This window comes from Capricornis sumatraensis, chromosome 2 (genome assembly GCF_032405125.1).
Source record: "Capricornis sumatraensis isolate serow.1 chromosome 2, serow.2, whole genome shotgun sequence".
Taxonomy (NCBI): Eukaryota; Metazoa; Chordata; class Mammalia; order Artiodactyla; family Bovidae; genus Capricornis; species Capricornis sumatraensis.
This window is the reverse complement of record NC_091070.1, coordinates 22,234,885-22,248,563: the sequence shown is the minus strand read 5'-3', so window position 1 is coordinate 22,248,563 and position 13,679 is coordinate 22,234,885. Positions and strand designations below refer to the sequence as shown.

At 51.2% G+C, this 13,679-nt stretch overlaps 1 protein-coding gene and 1 non-coding gene across 9 annotated transcripts in view; one reads left to right on the top strand and one right to left on the bottom strand.

The window, feature by feature from the left end:
• The window catches only part of ACTN1 (actinin alpha 1), a 101,880-nt gene that overhangs the window by 50,073 nt on the left and 38,128 nt on the right, over positions 1-13,679 (bottom strand). The gene's annotated exons all lie outside the window — the stretch shown is intronic.
• On the top strand, positions 989-1,061 carry TRNAG-CCC (transfer RNA glycine (anticodon CCC)). The gene has a single exon. It is a non-coding gene; the product is annotated as a tRNA-Gly (tRNA).

Genomic DNA, 13,679 nt, shown 5'->3' with positions numbered 1-13,679 from the left:
ATTGGGCCTCATTCCTTTTTTGTTATTTTTTTATTTATTTATGGCTCTGCTAGCTCTTTGCTGCTGTGCACGGGCTTTCTCTAGTTGAGATAAGCGGGGCCACTCCCTAGTTGAGGGGTGTGGGCTTCTCACTGCCAGCTCCAGGGCACACAGGCTTCAGTAGTTGCAGGATGCGGCTCAGTAGTTGTGGCACATGGGCTTAGCTGCCTCGAGGCATGTGAGATCTTCTGAGACCAGGGATTGAACCCAGGTCTCCTGCACTGGCAGGTGGATTCTTATCCACTGGACCACCAGGAAAGTCCAGGCCTCATTCTTAAATCATATTTCACTAGGCACTTAGCCACACAGGATACTCTTTTCTCTCCCTGCAAAGACATCTCCACTCTATAGGCAAGCCCACTCCCATGATAGGCAAGAGAGATGTGTGGGCTGTCCCAAAGTTTGATGAACCTGACTCACAGACTGAAGGTGGGCAGCAGACGCACACTGACTCCTCAGCCTGGAGTGTCCTCTATATCAGGCTTGGCCAACTCACACTCTTCTTCTAAGACTGGGCTAAGAGGTCACCTCCTCCAGAAAGCCTTCCGGATAGCCACGCACCACATGGGGCGATGTGTCAGCCCCTGACACCCTGCATCTCCTCCATCATTGCTCTAATCCCCCTGCAAGGTGGCCGCTGGTCAGCTTCACACCTGGACAAGTGTTCACCCTAGAGTCTCAGCGCAGACAGTCACAGATGCAGCGCTGAGCAAAATAACAAAAATCCTTGCCCTGTGCAACAGACACTCTGGTAGATGTAAAAATGAGACAACTGAGTGAGTGAAGGAGCAAGTGAGGAAGCAATACAAAGCGAGAGGGTCCAGGAAGATCCAGCCACACCTGAAGGGTATCAGGGCAAGGGACTGGCAGCTCGCTCAGGGACCCCCAGGAAGCCTCTGGCTCAGAGGAAAGAAGATGCAGCAGGACAGCAAAGAGTATCTATAGGACGTCCCTGGTGGTCCAGCGGCTAAGATTCCACACTCCCAATGCGGGGGGCCCAGGTTCAATCCCTGGTCAGGGAACTAGATCCCAAATGCTGCAGTGAAGATCAAAGGTCCTGCAACTAAGACTTAGCACAGCAAATAAATAATTTTAATAAAGGGGAAAAAAAAAAAGAGTATTCACTGGGTCCCCTTCCTCTCGCGCTGGCTCTGCACACCTAGCAGGGGATGAGAGGCTACTTAGTTTTTCTTTTCATTTTGCTGTAAATTTTTTGATGCAAAAAAACATTAAAGAATTTTTAAATCTTTGCAATAAGTGTAATTTTGTTTGTGGTTCCTTGTTCTCTCCCAGATGCCATGTGTCCATATATGCACTTGGTGTCACCACACTCTGCGTTGACGAGGGTGGGTCATTTACTACCATCTTGCATTTCCACAGTACCTTCCCCTCATCTCCCTCCCAGGCCCACCTTCAGCTTCTGCCTGGGGTTTTCTGCTGACTTGACAGGAAGTGGATCACCCCGGCAGCTCAGACAGAGTTTCAGGTCCAGTGGTGCCGGGGTCCTAGTGGGAATCGCCAGCACCCTCACAGTTAGGGAGACTGTGAAATCTCACTGTTTACCACCCAGTTGTGGAGAGGGGACGGGGTGAGAGGAAGGAGGAAGAGATAAAAAGATACCGCTTTTGCAAGAGGAAAAGTGCTGTTGAAAGCAGCCAGCCCCAGTTCCTGGAGAAGCCAGTCCTGGAGCTCTGGAGGCCCAGACTCCCTCCCACAAAGGCCTGCCTCTGAGGCCACGGGGGGCTACACTTGGCTAAGACCCCAAGGCCCCGTTCTGACCCCAATAGAGTGACTGCCAGGAAGGGGCCTCTGAGTGCCTCCCCAACAAGCAGCACCCAGCTCGAAGCGCGGGTCACAGAGGAAACAAAAACTCAGTGATCAAAAACATGCACCTGGGGGGAACCAGATATGGTTTAGCACTCAGGTCCACTCTTTACCAGCTGTGTGAGCTGCAGACTCGCCTCCCAAACCTCAGGTCCCTCAGCCGCAAAATAGCAGTAGCATTGGCACTTTATAAGTATCAGGCGGATTAACTGGAAGACATCTACAAAGTGCTTGCCACTTAGAACATGCTGAATAAATGATCAGAGGAAGGAGAAAATTAGCTCTTCCAGAACCTCCCCGGGGACAGGCCTCAGAGGACTCAGCCCTGTGTGCTCCCAGCCCACACCCTCCTCCCTCCTCCAGCCACCCAGCTTGATCCTGGGTTCCATCCGTGCAAGTAATGCTCCATGTCCCCAAGATACACCTTGTATCTGAGGACTCTTTTACTGAACTGGCCCTGATGTGTTATGGGAAGAGGGCTAAAAGTGCGCTGTTGGGGCAGAAAGCCTATGACTTTGACCGTGGCCTTGTGGATCCCCATCAGAGGAGGCTGACAGGGCCCCAGGAGAGGAAACAACAGAGTCAGGAGTGAGGTCCTCCCTGCGCACCACACAGACACCCTCCCCTGGCATGGGCAGGCCCTGGTCCTGAAGCCCCAGCTCTCAAATTATGACTGAGGGAGGCACCCACCCCTGGGCAGGAGGAAAAGCCACCAGCCACAGGGGACACCCATGCTAGAGACCCTGGCCCCACGGCCTCCAGCCCAGATGTCCCAGCGTGGCAGGCAGGGCTGCCCCAGTAGGGTTACAATCCATCCTGACTTCAAATAAAGGCAGATGGCATCTTGCTGCCTCACTCCCAACCAGCCCCTGCCCCATCCGAGGTTCCCCTTGCTCCAAGAGTTCTGTCAGGGGGTCCGTGCTTTGTCTTGGACAAAGGAGATAGGAGCTGATAGACTTTACCAGGACCTGCTTTGCTGTCTAATGAGATCATGTGTGCAGACAGCTCAGGTCTTAGGGAAAGGGCCTGGGCTCCATGCTGGAAGGGCAGCCAGAGCTACAGTGGGGCTCACTCCCTTCTCATCCTTCACCCACCTCCACCCCTACTGCACAGCCTCAGAGGACGTTGGACAGAAAGGGAGGAGCTGGCAGAGGACCCCTGCTCAGCTTCTCACTGACCTGGAAGCATCTGCCCACATGTAATCTGGCATGAAGGTGATTTTAGGAGACAAAGAGGGTAACTATCCAGCACTGTAGTTCAAGGCTGCAAACGCCCTGGCCCGGCTCCAACGGGGGGTGCGGGAGTATGGGACGCAGGAGCTGAGTCAAGGCCCATGGAGATGATGGGGAGGGAAGCAACTCTGTCTACATTCTCTGCCGGCTCTCTCTGCTTTCACACGAGATCTTCTAAGGGCTTTCCATTACATCTTTAACAAGTATCCTGTCCATATATCTCCTTTTTTTGCAGCAGGGGGGATGGGGTGGGGCCGAGTCATGTGGCTGGTGGGATTTTAGTTCCTCGATTAGGGATCAAACCCAGGCCCCTGGCAATGAAACCACCGAGTCCTAACCACTGGATTGCCAGCACAGTCCCTATATTTTCTTAAAATATGGCAAATGGCTTTCGAGAACATGCTTTCCCTACTTCCCAGCTCAGATGTACTCAGTTCAGTTCAGTTCAGTCGCTCAGTCCTGTCCAATTCTTTGCGACCCCATGAATCACAGTACGCCAGGCCTCCCTGTCCATCACCAACTCCCGGAGTTCACTCAGATTCACGTCCATCGAGTCAGTGATGCCATCCAGCCATCTCATCCTCCGTCATCCCCTTTTCCTCCTGCCCCCAATCCCTCCCAGCAGATGCACTAGCATGTGACTTTAGCCCCACAGGCCTTTTTGAGCCTCAGTTTTCACATCTGTAAATGGGGGATAATAGCATCTACCAGATAGGCCTGCAACGAAGATTAAACAATACAGTGTATCTTACCACACACACACAAAAAAAATCAGGAAAAGTTAATATTAACATACTAAGTTGTTAATTTTTATTAATTATAACATAATATTAATACTAATGTGGTTTGAAATATATTAAGTATGCACGTAGTAGTCACTACCATCATTACTGACTAAATTTTAGATTCTAAAAGGTGTCTGAATAATCACACCCAGCTGGGGTCTGGGGTACAGAGGATTACCCCATAAGCATGAGTCAGGGGCTGAGCTTTTGAAGTCAAGTGGTATTTAGGGTCGTGACCTTGGTGGCAGGAGGGAAACACAAGATGCTGAGCACAGGAAGGTCACAGGACTTGCTTAAGCTCCACAGAGGGAACCCCTGGAGGGACTCCGCTCTCTCACTGCTGAGAGCATGGGTTCAATCTCTGGCTGGGAAACTAAGATCCCATAAGCCACACAGTGCAGCCAAAACAAATTTTATTTTTTAATTGAAAATAAAAATCACTTCACAGAGCAGGAATCCAAAAGACTGGAAGGATTCTATCACTCTGAAGAAGACAAGGTAAACCCCAGCTCATCCATTTCTAGCCAGGTGATAACCTCAGGTAAGCGACTCAAGGTGTCTCTGCCTCAAGGCGCTTGTCTGTAAAATGGAGTAATAACAGCATGGGGTTGGTGGAGAATTTCCTGGGACAATCCTCTTAAAACACTGAAAAGAAGGTCTGGAACACAGGGGCTGCTCCGTAATTACCTCTCATTACTGTTACCACAATAATTAGAGATAATTATTACAAGTTCATGCTATTCAACACATGTCATCAAAGAACGTTAGAGCTGGAAGATATGCTTGGCACATCAGAGCCAAACCCTCACTTCACAACTGGGACACGTGGACCAGAGAGGGTGAGTGATTTTTCCTAAGCCACACAGCTGGGGTATGTTCACAACCTGGCCTCCTGACTCCCAGCCCCACATACTTTCTGCTCCGCCACGACAATGGGGATTTCAGGTACTGGGCTGAAATCAGGTAATGTGGCTGGGGTGCTGGAAGGGAACAGCAGAGCCAAGGGCAGGCAGGTGAACTCAATCTCGTGGCAAGTCATGGGAAACTGGTCACTGTGAAGCAAAAACACCACCCAGAGAGACTCCGGTCAGCACTGGCAGAGAGTGTCTTGAGTTGATGGACCATTAGTAGAGCTGGCGTATGGTGGGGTGCCTCTCTGGGGGTAGCATGATGGAGAGAGGAAAAGGGGAGTCCTGAGGCAGGCAGCTGCTTGTCCAGAGATGGAAGAATATTCTGGATGGTGAGCAGACCAGAAACATGTCTTTGAGCAGAACTCTGGGAACTGGGGCTCCCTGACCAGGAAGAGAGAAGAGTGGACTCAGGGGCTCATTCAAATATTTGAAAGACCCTCCTATGGACAAGCAAATAAACATGTTGGGTGCAGCCCTGGGCAGAACTAGGCAGGCAGGAATGGTAAGGAACGTGAGTTCTACAGCAAGACTGATCTAGTTCTAATCCCACCTCTGACCCTGAGTAACCCTGGGCTGCTGCTGCTGCTAAGTCACCTCAGTCGTGTCCAACTCTGTGCGACCCCATAGACAGCAGCCCACTAGGCTCCTCCATCCCTGGGACTCTCCAGGCATGAAAACTGGAGTGGGTTGCTATTTCCTTCTCCAGTGTATGAAAGTAAAAAGTGAAAGTGAAGTCACTGGGCAAATGGCTTTAATTCTCCAACCCTCAACCTCCACATCTGTAAAATGGGTATAATAACAGAATACACTTGGAAGGGTGCTGTGGATCAGTGTGGCAACATGCAGCAAGTGCTAAGCACAATCACCCACACATAAGGCTGCATAAATGGGAGCTACTGTTGCTGGGATGAAGGACAGGAAGACTAGAGTTCAATGTAATAAAAGACAGACCAAGTGCTGGGTGTGTTACCCAACAAAGGCATGTGCTTGGTGAAGGTGCTGAGCCAAGCACCCCCTCATGGCTGAGCTAAGTAGGTCCCTTATTAATACTGATTCTTCAAAAGTGCAAAGCAGCCCTTGAAACGTTGGTTCAGAGATGTTTGAAGAGTTCAGCTGGACCAAGGATCACACGCTTCAATGTCTGAGCGGAGTTTCTCAAGCTCAAGACCGTTGATATTTCGCATGGGCTACTACTTTGTTTAGGGTTTAGGGCCTGTCCCATACATCACGGGATGTAGAGCAGCATTCCTGGACCTTCCCACTACATGCATGTAACATCCCTCACCTCAATTTGCGGTAACCAAAAAACACTCCCTGGCTGAGAATCTAGTCTAGAGGAAACGGACACATATGCCATCAATAATAATAATAGCAGCATCTAACAGCTGTTGAGCACTCACTCTATGCTGGATCCCCTCCTGCAGGCTTTAGCCCTTTTAACTCAATCTTCATGACAACATTGATGAGGCAGATGCTATTACTCTCCCCATTTTACAGATGAGGAGACTAAAGCACAAAGAGGTTTAATTCAAGCACAGTAAGACAAGCGTAAGAAAAGTGGGACTGGTGAGACCTCGCCTCCTCCACGTGTATGCAAGGATTTTTCTTGAAACAAAGGCCCTCTTGGGCTCTCCGGTGGGTTTCTACTCAGGAAAACAGCATGGGAACCGAGGACTGGTTGCAAGCTGGTAAGTGGTGATCAGAGCACAGCTTCAGGACCAGGGCAGGCGTGGAGGAGACAGGAGGCTTCTCTCCTTGGCTCCACGAGGGAGCATGGGTCCTCAGGCGGCAGACCTCGAGTGAAGATGAGCCAGAAATCTGGACTTGGAGATTTTTTAACGCTAGGACAATATAAAAGTAAGATATTCCACAGCCCCCTGAAAAGATACAGGCAGGCTTAATCTGAATGAAGACTGACAGGGTCCCTGGTTCCACTGTGGGAAAACGTGAAACCTTTCTAAGTCTCCTAACAACAGTTACCACACGGGAACGTGTGCGTTAACACACACACTCAGCAGACAGCTGCGCCCAGCAGGGTCAACATTCCTCGCAGACCACTGCCAGCATCAGCCATCTGGGAATCTGGAATCAGAAGCTCAAGGTCCATCCTGTGAGAGGCCACAGGGGCTCTTCTCATTTGGGCTTGATGAGGGACCTACACCTGTCACCAGGGACAACAATAGATGTTCCCCACACATTCATGTACACACACTGCCATGCTGTGTGAACTCAAACCAAGGTACCAATCTTCATTTCTCACATCTGCAAAAGGAACTTTCTGCTAATTCCCATTAAAGGGTAGGTACAGTGGCAAAGCCACAACACGTCACAGTGGGCAGGCTGATGCGGGGCACATCTCTGGTGGCAGGCACCTCGCCAAGGGGAGCTAAAATGGGCAAGACTCTGAGCCCAAAGCTGGGACTCAAGAAAGAGGAGGGCCGTGGGTACAGAAACATCCTTGCCAGCATTACTTAAGAGGAAAAAAATTAAAGATAGCCCCAAATTCTATTAATAAAATATTAGTTAAGTAAATTATGGTTCATCCACTTAATGGAACATTAGATGGCCAAAATGATGGGTTCTGAAACTATATATTATGGGAAAAGGCTGACATGTAATTAACAAAAAAGCAGGATACAAAACTGTATGCACCACAGGCTTAAAACTATGTGCGATCACATGAATGATAGAAAATGATGGAAACAAAATCCCAGTGCCAGCAGAGCTCGTGTTCCTGTAGCCGAATTGCCGACGCCTTTTCTTTTTCCTTGCCCATCCGTCTGCAAATGTGGTTGGCGGCCCCCATCTCCTCCCTGGCCTTCTGCCTGCCGGCACTCACTCCCCTCAGGCCAGGCCGTCCACTCCTGGCTGACCTGTCCACTGATCCTGCAGCAGGGTAAACAAGATACACCCCCTCCTCCCGCAGCCAATCGAGGCTGGCTCAGCAGGTGGGAGACAGCAGTACCGCCTCACCAGCCGCCAGGCCCCAGACTCACGTGCTGACCACATCTCTCCCAGGCATATCCTCCCGCTCCCCTGGGATCCCAACACTCGACACTAGCCCCCGGTTCACTCCGGGGAATTACTGTTCCAGGCACAGGGGTTAGGAAACCTGCGCTCTGCCCTGGTTCAGCCAAGCATGAGTGTGGCCTGGTAAAAGTCACCCCAACCCTTTCTACCTATGTAACCTCAAAAGCATCCCTCAGACCCTGCAGGTTGGAGCCCGGCAGCTTATCTCATCGTAACACGCAAGCGTGAAAACCACAACCAAGGAGAGCACGCCAGACGTCTTCTGTTCCCGTGTAATACGGCTGATCACAATGGATGGGCTCTGCTCCTTGTCAGAGAGGCCAATACAGTCAAGTTCATGGGGGCAGTTTCATCTCAGTGACTCAATGCATGATCAGCGTTTCGGCCTACCCCTCACAACAAGACACCTGTTATTATTTCACTGGATAGTCCCTAAAAGCTTCATGCCAGAATATCCCTGGAAGGACGCACAAGGGCCTGGCCCAGCAGCTGCCTCCAGGGAAGGGAGGCAGGAGGCTCCTGACAGGGGAGGGCGTGGCGTTTGCTTTTCACAGAATACTCCTTTGTTTCTTCTGAATTTTATACCATGTGCAGTCATCTGTCTGTTTTTTTATAACTATGCAAATATAAGAAAGGCCTGTCTGGAAGTGTGTACATTTATCTGGTAAATCGGACCTTTGGGATGGGACAGAAGGAACTTCCGGTTTCTCTAGGAGGACTTGGAATGGCAGTGGAGTGGGGTCAGTGTTCCTGAAAGATCAGAGAGAAAACACACACTTCCAAATAAAAAAAGAATTGATAAAGGAAAAATTGTCCCACCTATTTACAAGAATTAGTAAGAATAAAATATAGAGAAAGGGTTGTGAAAAACTCTAATGTGCCTTATCAGTGTAAAATATTATAAGGAAAGTCATAATTAGGGACCAGGACATGAAGATAAAGCAGCAATCATACCCACATGTCCACCTCAATAGTCAGACAGCAAACTGTCAGGAAATTAAGAGGAAAAACCCCTGGCCCAGCTGCCCAGAAAAGCCCAAACAAGCTTCTAAACCTCTTGAAGGTGGTACAGGACTTCCCATACAAGCTGGCTTCTCATCGAATGGTTTTCTCCTCCCTGGAGGAGGGCACCAGGACCCTGGTCCAGGCTCTAGGGCTCATCACCTGAGATATCAGTTCAGCAGCCTCCCAACCTGCTGCACCCCTCTGGGCGGGGGCCTTGCCAGGGCTGCCTGGCAGAGCCCACCTCCTCTGCCACTCCTGGCTGCCACGTTCAAGCACCAGGCCAGGGCACCTTGAGAACTCAGGGCAGAGGTCTCTGCAGCATCTGCTGGCCCTGGGGGAGGTCACTAGGGACCAGCCAGGGAGTTCTCACTCCCTCTGACCCCCACACATGGCCAGTCTGGCCAGGGCATGGGCACTGGGTGGGCTGTCCAAGCAAAGGCCTGCCAGCGGTGATCTCAATGCCCAGGGTTCTGGTAACGTAAACAGGAGTATCTGGTTAACTTATCAAGGGCTGGCTGCCAGCCTTTCAAAGCAAGCTGTCAGCTGCTTCACTCACAGATGAAAAGCAGAGTCCCCAAGAACATCTCCACCCAGCTCTGTTTGCTCTCCACCCACCTGGGAGTGGTGCTGAACCGTGGGGTGGTTTCCTCTGCTCTGAGAGAGCACCTCCCCACCTGCTTTCCCCCCAAGTCAGGTGAATGCTGGGAAACCGGAAATTCAGAGGCAGGTGGCTGGAGGCTCCCAACGGAGCTGGGCTCTGTAACTGGACTGAGGCGGGTCTCCACCTACACCTTTCATTAGCTGTGTCTCTCTGGACAAAATTCTCAATCCCAGCCTCAAGATGCCCATCTGTAAGATGGGGCTAACAAGACCTATGACAGCCTAGCACGGCATGAAAAAGGACCACATTAGATCTCCTGTACTTAAAGACAGTCTGGTGCTCTGTTCACAGCAGACGCTTTAAGAAATGTTAAACCAGCCAGCCTTTGTCCCTCGGTGGCTGTGTGGCTTTAATGAACTGGGCGTGGCCTCAGTTGCTTTGTCTGACAAATGGGGATACAGAACATCACGATGTGCAGGGCTGTTGACAGGTGAGGGCCATGGAGGCGGAACAGCCTTACAGGAGCCCCTTCAGTGTCTGCTCCCTGCCGCTCTCGCTTCCCATTCCCTTTCTATTTGATCCAAGTTAATCATTCACAGAGCTCTACAAGTTAGGAAGAAAGAGGTCTGTAATCTCTCTCCTGCTAATGAGGAAACCCCAAGACCAGCCTCTGGCCAGGGTGAGGAGAACAGGAGGCGGAGAAGCAGGGGCCTGTGTTTCTGGCTTATGTCCACCTGCAGCCCATTCGGGGAGACATCAGCAGAAGACTGGAGGGTGGCCGAGGCCACGGCACAGGGGGCCAAATGGCTCATCCTAGGAGGTGATGTGACCTAATAACCGTGTCCTGGTTGGAGAGAGGAGAGCTCCCAGCCCCTTTCCCGCCGAGGCCCCTGAAGACAGCCCAGGGCCTTCCTGCAGGTGCTGGCTGAACCTGGGGCTGCTGAGAGATTTCAGGGCCATTTTCAGTCAGGTGGTGTGTGATCCCAGTGAAGCAATAAGGGCTTCCCTTCCAGCTCCTGGCCAACGAGTGTCAGCGGCCCCCACCATCCACAGCTGGCCTCTCCCAGGAAGAAAGAGCCTCAGCAACGGTCCAGCCATCAGCAGGCTCTGTCACTACGGGCTCTGAGATCCTGCACTCGCGGAGCCTCAGTCTCCACATTAGTAAGACAAAGACCAAAAAAAAAAGTTCATTCCGTGCAGCTGTTCTAAAACTGGGTCGTGTGAGCTAACACAGAAGGCTTAGCCCAGTGTCTGACACAGACTAAGTGCTCTCTATCTACAAGAGGCAGACATAAAGTAGTGGTAGCTTCGGGCTGGGGGTCAGTGACAGCTAAGGGGGGTGGCTTTCTTTTGGAGGTGATGAAAATGAGACTGCAGTAATGGTTGCACATATCTGAATATGCTAAAAAAATTACATTGTACATTTTAAATGGGTGAATTGTATGGTATGTGAATTATATATCAATAAAACTTTTTTTTTTTTAATGAAAATATTCCAAGACCCCACTAAGTCTTTTAAAAACCCATTTGGCCCACTGGCAAGGAACCAGTCTCAAAGGCAGGCCCCAGACCGCCGCCCTCTCTAGGCACTGAAGTAACTGAGACCAAGATTCCAAGGGGGGAAGCCTGGGCTCATCTTGGGCCCACGTGTAGCACTTGGGCCAGGCCTGAGCTGTGGGCTTTAGCCCCCACTGGTCTTGTTATTGCTTCCCCAGAGAGTGGTGACTCCAAAGAGCAGGTCACACTCCAGGACACCCGCTTAGCCATGAAAGGCCTGTTGGCTCTTCCTGGGCACACTTCACACCAGTTGGGGAGCCCAAGTCGAGAACAGCCTGCTCCCCACTGCCAAGCCAAGGGTGGGCCTGCCTGTGACACCTCCCCCATGTCTGGACTCCGAGTCTGGCCCTTGTGGGTCTGACAGCACACAGGCCACGTGGGCTGCAACTCACAGGAATGGCCTGCACATTCCTTCCCCAAAGAAGGAAAAGCCATTCACATGTGAGGTCATTTGGTTTTCCTGGCACGAGGCTGAGAGCCACGGGCCACTCAGTTCCATAGAGAACTTCCCCACATGACAAGGCTCAAGCCCTGCCTGGTATTCATAAAATATGGGAATCTGTGGTCGGGCCACCTCAAGCATCTAACCTGACTCCTCTGTGTGGTTGAGCTGTGTCTCAACTGTACAGCCTGAAGCCTTGATGGTCGCATCCATGAAATGGGAATAATCAATCCTAGGGTTGTGATAAGAATTAAAGCGCACAGTACTGGACTGATGGTGGGGGCTCAAAAAGTAAAGTACAGTACAGTTAGCGACCCCTCTCTCACCAGGGTCATTTCTAATGAGTGTGTTAGCTTTGCTGACTGGGAACAAAGATTCTGCCCCGGCTCCAAGCCCCTCAAGAGGGAGCCTCTGGAGAGGCCAAACCACTTATTACAAATTTGCAGAAAAGAAAGAGACACTGCTTGGATCAAGAAGTTTCCCAAGTCTCTTCTCTGTGTCCCTGAATAACCCGCTGGACTGGAGCTTCTGTTCTGGCCTGTCCCACAGTCCACCCCTGGGACCCCTGCCCTCTCAAGGCATCTCCTTTAGCACAGGGTCAGGAACTATGACCTCCAGAAGCTTGGAGCTGGAGGCAGTGGGGGCATCAGCCCTGCCCAATGCTTTTAGGGACTGGGGAGGGGTTCCTAAAGACCCCAGACCCAATAGAGATAGCCACTGCACCTCTTCTCAGTTCAGTTCAGTCCAGTCCCTCAGTCATGTCCAGCTCTTTGCAACCCCATGAACTGCAGCACGCCAGGCCTCCCTGTCCATCACCAACTCCCAGAGTTCACTCAAACTCACATCCATCGAGTCAGTGATGCCATCCAGCACCTCTCTGGTGAGCAGGAAACCCCCGAAGAGAGGCCAAGGCCCAAAGTCTGAGCCTTGGCCCAATGACACAAGAGCAGGGCAGCAAACAAATAAACGGAAAAACGTGGAGCAGAGTAGCTCCACGCGGTGGTTCTCAAACTTGAACATGCATTAGAATCACCTGGAGGGCTCGCTAGACCAGATTTATGGATCCCTCCAGACTTCTGCTTCCATAATTAATGGACAGGTGGAGAAACTGCATTTCCCACAACAATCCACCTGGTGCTGATGCTGCTGGCCTGGAGACCACACTAGGGACCACGGGCTTCATGCTTAAGAGAATGTGTTTGGGGGCAGAAGACTTGGATTTGATCTGGTTCTGCCATTTACTAACACTGAGACCTGAGCAAATCCTTGCCCTTTTTGAGCCTCAGTCTTTCTCCCTAGGCTGTTAAGGGGTTTCCATAAGCTAACATTTGCAAACTCACTCAGTCATGTCCGTCTCTTTGCGACCCTATAGACTATTGCCCACCAGGCTCCTCTGTCCATGGGATTCTCCAGGCAAGAATACTGGAGTGAGCTGCCATGCCCTCCCTCCAGGGGATCTTCCCAACCCAGGGACTGAACCCGTATCTCTTGCGCCTCCTACACTGGCAGGCAGGTTCTTTACCACTGTGCACTTGGGAAGCCCTTGCAAAAAGCCTAGCACATGACAAGTTGTTAATAATATCTAGAGTTCCCTATTTAAATACAAGAAATAAAATACAGATGCTCACAGAAAGGAGTGAGATAATAGAAAATGCTCAGGGTCCATGGAATTGCCTGTGTGTTCTAGATGGTCACCTGGACCATCCAAGGGTTACAGAGGTTGCCCGGGTGCCTGGTGTGTGCCTGAGTCTGGGCCAGCATGCACCAGCCAGCCCTGTGCCCCAGTAATCCCTGGCCCCGGGCTCCTTGACCCAGTCAAGCTCATATGATCAGTAAGACGACCTCAGCCCAGAACCCACACCAATGCTACGATGCCGCCCACACCTCCCTCCCAAGGGACCGCCACATGCCCTCACACCGAATGCAAGTAGAAACACAGCCTCCCAAGAGAAAGTTCAAAGCTCCAGGGAACCCAGAGCCTTCAGGGTATCAGAGATGCCCTAAGCAGAAAGCAGGTGGCAGGGGGCACAAGCTGAGAACCCAGCAGCTGCTCAAGCATTGCAAGCCACAAGGAACCACGCCAGTGATGTGCACTCTGGGTAGGGGTGGGGAGGATGAAGCATGAACAGACTGTCTATAAACTGCCACTCCCTGGGGAGTCGGAGCTTTCTGCAATCACTCCATACCGAAGAGGAAGTTTCTGGTTCCAGGAACACTGAATGGAGGAAGGGAACAGAAGGCTTGGCACTTTAA